Here is an 11,046-nt window from a genome sequence, read left to right as displayed (position 1 = left end):
TATAAACAATAGTTATTGCATCCATGCAGTTGCACAATTCTAGCATTAATTAATTAGTATATTCAATGATATTTAGTCACAATACAATGCAGTAGTAGCTAGCAGACGCAACAAGCAGCCAGGCATACACATCATGCAACATCACCCAGTCGCAGCAGGCCTACATCTGCCCCATAGTAGATCAGTAGCAATAATACAGTTGGGAGGTTTATTTATTTATTTTTTTTACAATAAGATATACCAATAAATAAAGTTAACCATGACACTCTAACACATTATACAGTGAACTAAAATTAAAGCTCTAGAATTCGACTAAGCTTCAGAGAAAGTATGAGTAATTCACCAAGAGATGGTAGGAGGGACAAAATAACACCACGTAAGCAATTATAAATCATTTCTATCATATTTGTTTTATAAGCTCACCAAGACATATTCCTAGAGTTCTTCTTTCTTCTCGTTCCTTAGTATGGGCCAATTCTTGATATTCAATGGTAGGATATTTGCTTTTCGGGCTATTGTTCCTAAGAAACTAGTGAACTCATTACATGTGTTTGTCATCTAGACCAACAGGTTTTCCATGCTCATTCGAGCTAATTTCCAAGCGTTCTTCTTCGTTGCGTCCATGAACGTTGTAGCACATAGTGGGTCCTCTTCTAGGCTTATCCTTTTCACCTAACATGAGCAAAGAAATTCAAAACTAAAAAAAATAATAATAATGATTACAGGTAAACATTTTAAAATACAAAAACAAAAGAGAGCTTGCCATTTTCTTTATCATTCTCATTTCCATTTACGTGTTCGACTTTTGATCCTAGTGTTTCATCAAGTTCTCTTCTGGTTAAATATTGTTGCTGCGATGTATGATTAGGAGTAGATAAGACACCACATGAAGAAGCCAAATCAACTATCTTCTGGCATTTTTTAAAAGTCAAAGGTGTTGTTACCGCTTTTCGAGGTAGAGCCTTCATTTTGCGAATCTGCAAATGTGAACAAACAAGGAAAAGAAAGATATACAATACTCTAATATATATATATATATATATATATATATATATATATATATATATATATAAACATTATACAAAAAACAATAATGTCTTACAAAAAAAAAAGTTTCACACTTCATATCTCTAGTTAAATTCTCTTTCATAGCAATAACAAATGGCAAGCAACGGGATACAATGTAAATGTGTTATGCAAAATTGAATGCTGTAGCAGCTTGACAGTTGACCCTAAGACTAGCAAGGATATTCCCAAATAACCTCATGTTCAGGAATATAGATAAACATTATTCAGCATTGTGTTAGGAGTCGGTTATGCCTTTGGTCTAATTTGGAATGTAAGCTGTAACTGGACACCCAATATCCTGAAACATACCATCAGTGAAATTAAACCTCGATGTTTATCTATGTAAAACATGTAATGGAGTAGGTACCTTATTGCAGCCAAAGTTACTAGACACAGCTATAGGTATCCGTTATATTTACAAGTACATTTCCAGGCCAAAATTTTAACACAAGTGCACTAGTGCATGTACCTATTGGCTCTTATGCTCTAATTTGAAGGGAGAATCAATATTTAACATTGATTGCAGGTCCTTAAGAAACAGCTGGAATTCGTGATCCTTCTTTTCAAATTTTTAGTAGAGCACTTAGTATTGTCAATTACAGTAACTTTGGCTGCAATAAGGTACCTACTCCATTACATGTTTTGCATAGATAAACATCGAGGTTTAATTTCACTGATGGTATGTTTCAGGATATTAGGTGTCCAGTTACAGCTTACATTCCAAATTTCAATGACCAGTGCATGTACCATCACTGCCATGTCACATCGCGTGGGGGAGGGGGTAGAAACTCAGCATTAGGGTAATGAAATTAGTGTTTCAACAACCGCAAAGCAATAGGCAACAATAACATTATAAAGCTATAGCAGAACACCAAGACATCAATAAAGAGAGCTAGAGGTCAAGGCAGCTGGGGTATAGCAGCATCCTATGTACTGTTAACATAGTCATAGGGAAAGAATTGGAAATAAGGTTCTTACTACTTTCTAAATCTGTACAGAACTGACAAATTTGCTACCAATACATGTTCAGAGTTGATAGCAAAGCAAAACATTCAAACATCAATCATTATGCCTAGTTGCATACTTGCATGAGATAATAGTGTTCCATTCTTAATTTAAACCCACATATATGTAGCATCATAACACATTTTGATGCATACAGAATTTACATGTGTAAATATAAGAGACATGCTTATTGATAAATGTATAGCATAGAAACAACTACCTTCCATTGAATAGATTGGACTTTTCTTTACTGTTAGACTGTGGAACAGGAAACTCTTCATCGGTGGAATGAAGCTCATGCTCCTTATCTTGGTTAGGCCTATAAAGCTCATCGTCTCCCGAAACCTTTTTCTTTTTATTCTTACTTTGATTGCCTCTATTATTTTGAAGTCGCGCCATCAGTGACTAGCCTGTTCCTTCAAACCTAATTCTTCCATTCTCAGCCTCTCATATTTTTTTCTTCGTTTCCATTCTCAGCCTCTCATATTCTGACATTCTTGGTTCATGAGTTTGATGCTCATCACTTGAACCTCTTATAACTCCAAGCTCAGTGAATTTTTTCTTTGTCATACTTGGAGTTAATTAATTTGAAAATGAATCCAATTATACAAAAGAAAACAAATCATATATATATAAGCACTCATAAAGTAGGCTTTTACAAATAAAGAGTAATCAAAATATAACTTGGTTAGTGTTTGCACTATCAATAAACCACTGATTTACTAGATGATTGTGTTGTAGTGACACTCTAGGTAGGTATAGGGGATGAGTTGTCGTAACATATAATGGAAGTAATACTTGTCTAAAGTATCAAAGTCAACAATGCTATAATTATGTGACATTATTAAGAGTTGGATTTTGCACAAGGAAATGTAAAAAGTGATAAATAACAAGCTTTAGAACTAACCTAGAGCTCAGAATTAGAGAGGGATACCCTGATTTTGTTTCTCAGATGGATGGGGCTTGGAAGAAATCAGACGAAAAAGAGGAATATAGACTCATGGGAGGCAACACTGGGATGGAACACTTAAGATAAGGGAGCTAGTGTTTTACATGGGAGCTAAAATGTGAAGGTCTTGACAAGGTGGCTCAAAATTTCTCGAGTCATGTCAGAGAATATTTCTACGTTATTCGAATTTAAATAAATCAACAGACATATAAATGAATCACACTAACTAATCATCACGAGAACTGCTTCATTGTCCTAAGTATCAAAAGTAAAAAATGAGTACTCAGGTAACTTACCACTCATACTCTTTTAGGTACTGACTTTTAAACTGGCCTGTTTTATTTATAAAACTTAAGTCTGCTGCATAATTAATTATAAATACTTCATTTAAACTTCAAAAAGAAAAAAAGTCCAGAAGTAACTGCAACATTCTCACATTTAATAACAAGTTTCACTGAACTTTGAGACATTAACGCACTCTATGTCAAAAATGTAATACAAACACAACATTAGTTTTGAAGTTTGGCACTAATTTTTCCCTTCTCAACACATTACATAATTTTATCATTATGCACAATATCAGAATCAACATTATTTGTTATCAGAAACTACAGAAAAAGCACAATCAATCAGTAATTGGTTACTAGCTAAAGGACTTTCTCTCTTTCATGCTAATGATCAAACCTTTAATGCTAATTACTGATTTTGGAATATAAGAAAAAAAAAAAGAAGCAAAGCAACGTGCCTAAATTAATTATCACAGAAATAAATTGAACATCAATGCATACACAATATTCAAACCAATAATCTAGTGGCAATCAATTTCCTTACCCCACTTTCTTTGTCTAATTAGGGTTGCAAATTTTTCCTACGTAAGATTAATTTGGCGAAAATCATTTTGATTGAAAATGGCAAAAATGTAATTCAAATAAAATTAGTGTAATTTGATCAAAATTACTCAAATTCGATTGAATTAATTATGGTAATGAAAATCGATTGAATTATTTCCCTAAAATTAGAGCTTTGAAGCTTCTTTAATCTACCTATTCGAATCAAATTATTTCCCTAAAAAAATCATATATATATATATATATAAGCACTCATAAAGCAAGCTTGTACAAATTAAGAGTAATCAAAACACTTGTACATGACTGCACAAATTTAGCTTCATCACTGCAAGAATTTAAACAATCAAAACACTGTATAAACTAATTGAAACCCAAATCCAAAATCTTTCCAAAACAAAAAACCCACCACAATTAATTGTATTATCAACTAATTGCAATTATATATAACTCCTTAACAAATGCATAATCACCGCAAGCAACAACCAGAAGTTAGATAGTTTTTAGTAATTCAATCAATCATAAAGCTAACCTAGAAACATAACCAACAAACAAAAAAAAATGAAAGAATTAAGACAACCCACAAGATATTTACATCTAATAATCAGATCCAACATCAAATCAACTATTTAATTACAAAACAGATACTTTATACTCTTAATTAGGTCTCACCTGAGTAGAAAGAAAGGAGGTGAGTAACCGATTGATGGATATGATGATTTTAAGGTGATGAGTGTGTTGAATAATGAGATCAACAACTGAAAAGTGGAGTAACTGCTGATTCATAATGAAAAAATTTTGGAGCCGAAAATAATTTACCATTTCGCAGGTTTGGAGAAGAAATCGAGGTTGAGGAGTTGACGAGTTGTTGAGGATGATGGGTTTTGGAGTATAGGACCAACTCTGGTTCTTCACTTTTTTTTTTTTTTTTTTTTTTTGTTTTTTAAATTATTTTTAAAGTTTGGTTGAAAGATGGTTCTTCACTTCTTTGTAGCTTACTTGGGAATAAACTAGGGGATCTTACTTGGGTGGGATTAAAAAATATCTTAATCTTATGAAACAAAGTTGTAATGTGATATAACAAATAATTTAAAATGGCTAAAAGTTAGTTGCAACTTGCTAGTTTGTGGCTGGTAATCTATTATTGGGATTAAAAAAAATATAAAATAAAAACCAAACTATTTTTCTTTTAGGAAAGATATAAATAAAATAAAAATTGGATGTACAATAAATATTGTATATTCGTATTAATATTTCCCTAAAGTGATTATTAGTTAGTCTGCTATGAACAAATATTACCCCCCAATATAAATAAAATGTTGTCTATGTTCTAATGATAAATTTACGCTCTCATATAAAAATTAAAGGTTTGTAAGTAAAAGTAACAATAATATCCTTATAAACCTTATTTTCAATGGCAATTTATATTAAAAAATCTTATCAGCTTCAAAGTTGCCCAAGAAATTAAAAATTATCCAAAATTGGCAAAAAAGTTACCTTACTGAACTATATCAAGTTTCTCTAAAGTATATTTAATTTTATCTAAGCTTATGTGAGCTTATTTTTTTTTTTGTAAAATTAGGGGAATAAAATTGAACACAATAAAGTCTTGTTTGTAATAATTTTTGATGAAATTTTATACAAATGTAATATTGAAACGAAATCAGCAAAACTGTAAATCAAGGAGACCCAAAATCAATTGATATGAAATAGACCCACCCAAACCCGTGTTGAACCTAATACTCCAATTTCAGCATTAACCAATACGAAGTTAATGGCTTTGCTCAAACCTGACATGGACCCGATAGTTATTGGCCTGACTAAAAACTGATATGACCCAAACCGAGTGGTTTAAAAGGGTAACCTTGACCATTATGACAATCTATTTTTAATTATACAGGTGTGAAAGTCAAATTATTATATAGAATATAAAGAATCATATAATGAGTCACATTGTTTTATTATGTTAATAAGTCTTATGGCGATTTCACCAAATTTAATCTCAACTGATTCTGGTTTGACAATCATGAACTTAACCCGACGCCACATCAACCTATACAGATATCTGATGTAATCCAAACTATTTTGAGCCGATTTGATGTTAGCCTAACTTGTTTTCGAACATAACAAGTTGAATTGACACGACTAATCTAATCCAAACGGGATTAAAATGGTAACTTTGACTCAATATGATCCAATCACTAAATGATCAACCCGTAATTGAATTGATACGATATAACTAGTTGATACTAATCATGTTCTTATATAATCCTAGTGAAACTTGACACATATGCATTACTTTGACTTTAGATAAATATGATTTTATATTGGTAACAAATAGTAACAAGTTGAGATTACAAAACTTTATTATTACGAGTAATACCTATTTAAGAATATATTTCATGATAAATTTTATTTTTATACGTTACTAAAAACCGATGGTCAAAATTAGCATACAAATAGTGAAAAAAGTCAAACATGTCATCTTTACTCAATTGATAAATGACTCGTTATGACTCGATCCGTCAAGGGTAAGCCCGTAATTGATACAATATTTCAAGTTGACAACTCTACCTATAATGAATAGGCAATTAATCATTCATTATTACACACTTATTCATCTAACCATCAATAATCATACTTTATTTAAGAAAATACACTCCATAGCTAACATACAGAGTATAATTTTTTTTGACACAACATAGATTATAATTGATAATAACATATAAAGTTTAAGCTCATGATTATCTTTTTCAATAAATCTAATCATGATTCAATAAATGTATGTTCCCCTCACAAATTACTTCATACTATATTATTATTAGGAATAATACACTTTAATAATCCCATATGCCCAATTTAATTTAAATAATCCCAACTTTTGATTATTCTGCAATAATCCCAACTTTAGGGTGCCTTTTCTTTCTTCGGTCCAGATTACCGGTTACTTGAAGAAAGGGTTAAAAAAAATTTAAACCATTTATTTGACACGTGTTGCATGCTAATTGGTTCACCAAAATAAAAATAAATTAATTAAAATAAAATAAAAAAAAATAGAATCCACCCCCCTCATGTTTCTCAACCTAACCAAACCCCAACCCAAAAGATCCGGCCACCCAACCACTGACGTCGGTCAGCCAACCGCCCCCACCACCTTACCCCTCTCTCCCTTCTCCCATTAAGTTATTCCCCAAACGCACATCCACCTCCTTGCACTCCCACCTCGCAACCACAATTCGCGCAACAAACATTGTAGATTGTTTGGTACCATCTTGCGTGGAGTAGATTAAAGATAGCAGCTTGTAGATTGAGGAAGAAACAAAGACAAGTAAGTTTGGCAACTCGACTCAACTAGATATTTTAATTTCAATGTCAGGCTAAGTCTTAGTAGGTTTGAAAAGTTAGAGAATTTTTTTTCCCATCAAATTAGATAAGTATGTTTATGGTTTAATTGGTTTGATAATCTAAATTAATAAAGAAGACAAACAATCTTATAGTGGGATAACATAGATAGATGATCCTTAAATGTTGACAACCTCTAGGTAATGGCTGTATATAATATTGCGTACTTTATTTATAATGTGATGTATGGATAATATAATTTCTTCATTCTATTATTCGTTAGGTTCTTGTTGCAATTCTCTTTGGCTGTATCGGATGTATAATAGAATCTGATGTTTAATGACTATAACCTGATATATATAATTGTTAGGTGCTTGTTACCATCAGTAATCTGATATATACTTTTTCTTTTTTCATCAGTAACCCTTGCTTTCTCCCTAATACTACATGAATTGCTGTTGTTATAAAAATTGAATATGCATTTTTATTGAAGAAAGTTTGTCTTCTCATTTTGTTTTTGCCAGTCCAAGAATTCATGTCAATATTTGTCTCTTAGTTTATTACCTTTGTTGTTGATCCTCCATATAACTTCTTATTTTATAGAGTATTATAATGGCAAACATCAACAAATATTGGATTGATGCACCCCACAATGCCGAAGAATATATCAAAGGAGTTGAGAATTTTCTAGATTTTGTATTTCTAAATTCAACCATGCAAACAGAGGAAGATGATGAACCGGAAATTTTATGCCCATGTATGAAGTGTGTTAACAGATTCTGGTTCCCAAGGGAAGAGGTTTTCAATCACCTAATTGCTAATAGATTTAATAAGAGGTATAAAGTGTGGAACTTTCATGGCGAAGGATTCACAATAGGGTCTTCTTCAAGGGGAGATGGGCATCAGTATGATAATCAAAACACATTAGACGATATGGATGAGATGATTAATGATATTTTCAGAGATGTTATAGGAGGTTTAAGCTCCGAGGCAGAAGAACATCGAAAGGGTCCTGATGAGAGTGCTAAAAAGTTTTATAAATTGTTAGAGGATGCACGAGAGCAATTATATCTAGGCTGTAAGGATTTTTCAGTGCTTTCATACACATTGCAACTTTATCTACTTAAATGCCTTAACGGGTGGAGCAATTCTTCTTTCGATGGGTTGATGAAGCTTCAAGGTGCTGCCTTTCCATTTGCAAAGCTTCCCACTTCTTTTCATCATGCTAAAAAAAATGGTGAAGAACCTTTGACTTAATTACAAACGAATTGATGCGTGTCCTAATGATTGTATGTTGTATTAGAAAGACCGTGCAAATGACAAGTCTTGCCATGTTTGTAAAGCTTCTAGGTGGAAGTTAAATGGAAAGCAAAAAGAGGAAGGTGCATTGCCTGACGAAGGAGTACCTGCAAAAGTTTTGCGTTACTTTCCTCTTAAACCTCGTCTACAAAGGTTTTTCATGTGCTCTAAGACGACTTAACTCATGACATGGCATGAAACTGATCGTAAGAAAGATGACAAATTAAGGCATCCTGCTGATGGACAATCTTGGAAAGATTTCGATGTTGCACATCCTCAATTTGCAAATGATTTTTGAAATGTGAGGTTGGGTCTTAAACTGATGGTTTCAACCCATTTAGAACTATGAGTGTGTCATATAGTATTTGGCCTGTTGTTTTTATCCATTTATAATTTGCCTCCTTGGTTATATAATAAGTCTGAGTACAATATCATGTCTTTGATTATACCTGGTCCTTCTTCTCCAGGTTATGACATTGATGTTTACTTTCAACCATTAATCGAGGAATTGAAGGAGTTATGGGAAGTTAGAGTTGAGACATATGATGCTGTGAAAGATGAAACATTAATTTTCTTTAAAGGCAGCCTTGTTATGGACAATCAATGACTTCCCTGCTTATGCAATGTTGTCTGGATGGAGCACCAAAGGAGAATTTGCCTGCCCGAATTGCAATCATAAGACTTGGTCCAAATACCTGAAGTATAGCAAGAAAATGTGTTAAATGGGACATCGTAGCTCTTTGAAAGAAAATCATCCATGGCGTCGTAATAAGAGAGCTTTTGATGGTAATGTAGAGACAAGGCCTCCTCCTCCTGCTAGATTCTCAGGTTCTGAGGTATTAAAAGATTTAGAAGGGTTTGAAAATAAGTTTGGGAAAACTCAAAAGAAGGGCAGAAAGAAATTTCCTTGGAAGAAGAAATCAATTTTCTTTGAGCTTCCTTATTGGGAAACTAATACCTTGCGTCATAATTTTGATGTTTTGCACATTGAGAAAAATATTTGTGACAGTGTGCTCGGTACTTTGCTTGATATCCCAGGAAAGACTAAGGACCATGCGGCAGCCTGCTTTGATTTACAAGATATGGGTATAAGAATTGAACTCCATCCAAAGACAACAAATAATAGAGGGAATCGTTTATACTCCAAAGCCTGTTTTTCTTTATCTTCCAGTGAAAAAGACTTGTTCTGCAGTGTGATAGAAGGTGCTAAGTTTCCTGATGGTTGTGCATCAAACATCTCCAGATGTGTCCAATCCAATGAGAGGAAAGTTGCTAGTTACAAGAGCCATGATGCCCACTTTATGCTTCATTAATTGCTCCAAGTTTCTGTAAAGAATACCTTGCCTAAGCAAGTAGCATCGACTTTGATTAGGCTAGGATCCTTTTTTAGGGGTCTATGTAGGAAAGTTCTAAAGCCTAAAGATCTTAATGATCTTGAATCTGAAATCATAGAGATACTTTGCCAACTTGAGAAGATATTCCCCCCTAGTTTCTTTGACATAATGGTCCACCTTCCACTTCATCTTGTAGAGGAGGTTAGGCTTGGGGGCCATGTTCAAAGTCGTTGGATGTATCCGAAAGAGCGGTATTTGGGTAAATTGAAGTCATATGTAAAAAATAGAAGTCGACCCGAAGGTTCCATTGCAGAGGCCTACTTGGCAGAAGAATGCATTATTTTTTGTTCTCGGTATCTTCACGATGAATTTAGTTCAAAGTTAAATCGAGCACCTAGAAATGATGATGATGATGATACTTCATCCAATGAAGATGGAAGCCTTTTTCCTACTGTTGGACGTCCTTTAGGTGTAAAAAAGAAAAGTAAAGGCAAAAAGGTTTCTTTAGATGAAGACACTTTGATGAAAGTTCATCGCTATGTACTCTTTAATTGTGATGAAATAAGTGATTACATAAGGTTAGTAAGTAAATTTAAATTGGTATTATTTTCATATTAACTATATTTAATCTTTATTTTTTATAATTGACTAATACAACTAAGTTGCTTTGTCATATGTATGTAGTGAACACCAAGATTTAGTGAATCGTAAAAAAAGTCAAGGTAGACGGGGTAAGCGGAGTAGGTGGGCGAGAGCACAAGAACACAATCATGATATTGGAGCATGGTTCAAGGACCGTGTACGGGAAGAAAATGTTTCCAAAGAAATCAAGGCTTTATCCTAAGGTCCTGACTATACTGTGAGAAGTTTTAAAGGGTATTTAATAAATGGTAACAAATTTCATACAACTGCACATGAGTCTAAAAGGAAAACTCAATGTAGTGGAGTTAGTGTAACATCTTCAATGTCGAGTTTTGCAAGTTCCAGGGATCAAAATCCTGTTGTTGGGGACGTCAAATATTATGGAGTGGTGGAGGATATCATTGAGTTAGATTATTTTGGACATTTAAAAGTGGTATTGTTTCGCTGTAACTGGTTTCAAGTGGAGCAAGATGAGTTTGGGCTAACATGTGCAAATTTTAAAAGGTTATGCTATACTAATGACCCTTTTGTGATGGCTAATCAAGTAAACCAAGTTTTTTAT

Source organism: Chenopodium quinoa, unplaced genomic scaffold, assembly GCF_001683475.1.
Source record: "Chenopodium quinoa cultivar QQ74 unplaced genomic scaffold, ASM168347v1, whole genome shotgun sequence".
Classification (NCBI taxonomy): domain Eukaryota; kingdom Viridiplantae; phylum Streptophyta; class Magnoliopsida; order Caryophyllales; family Amaranthaceae; genus Chenopodium; species Chenopodium quinoa.
This window is presented reverse-complemented; position numbering follows the sequence as displayed.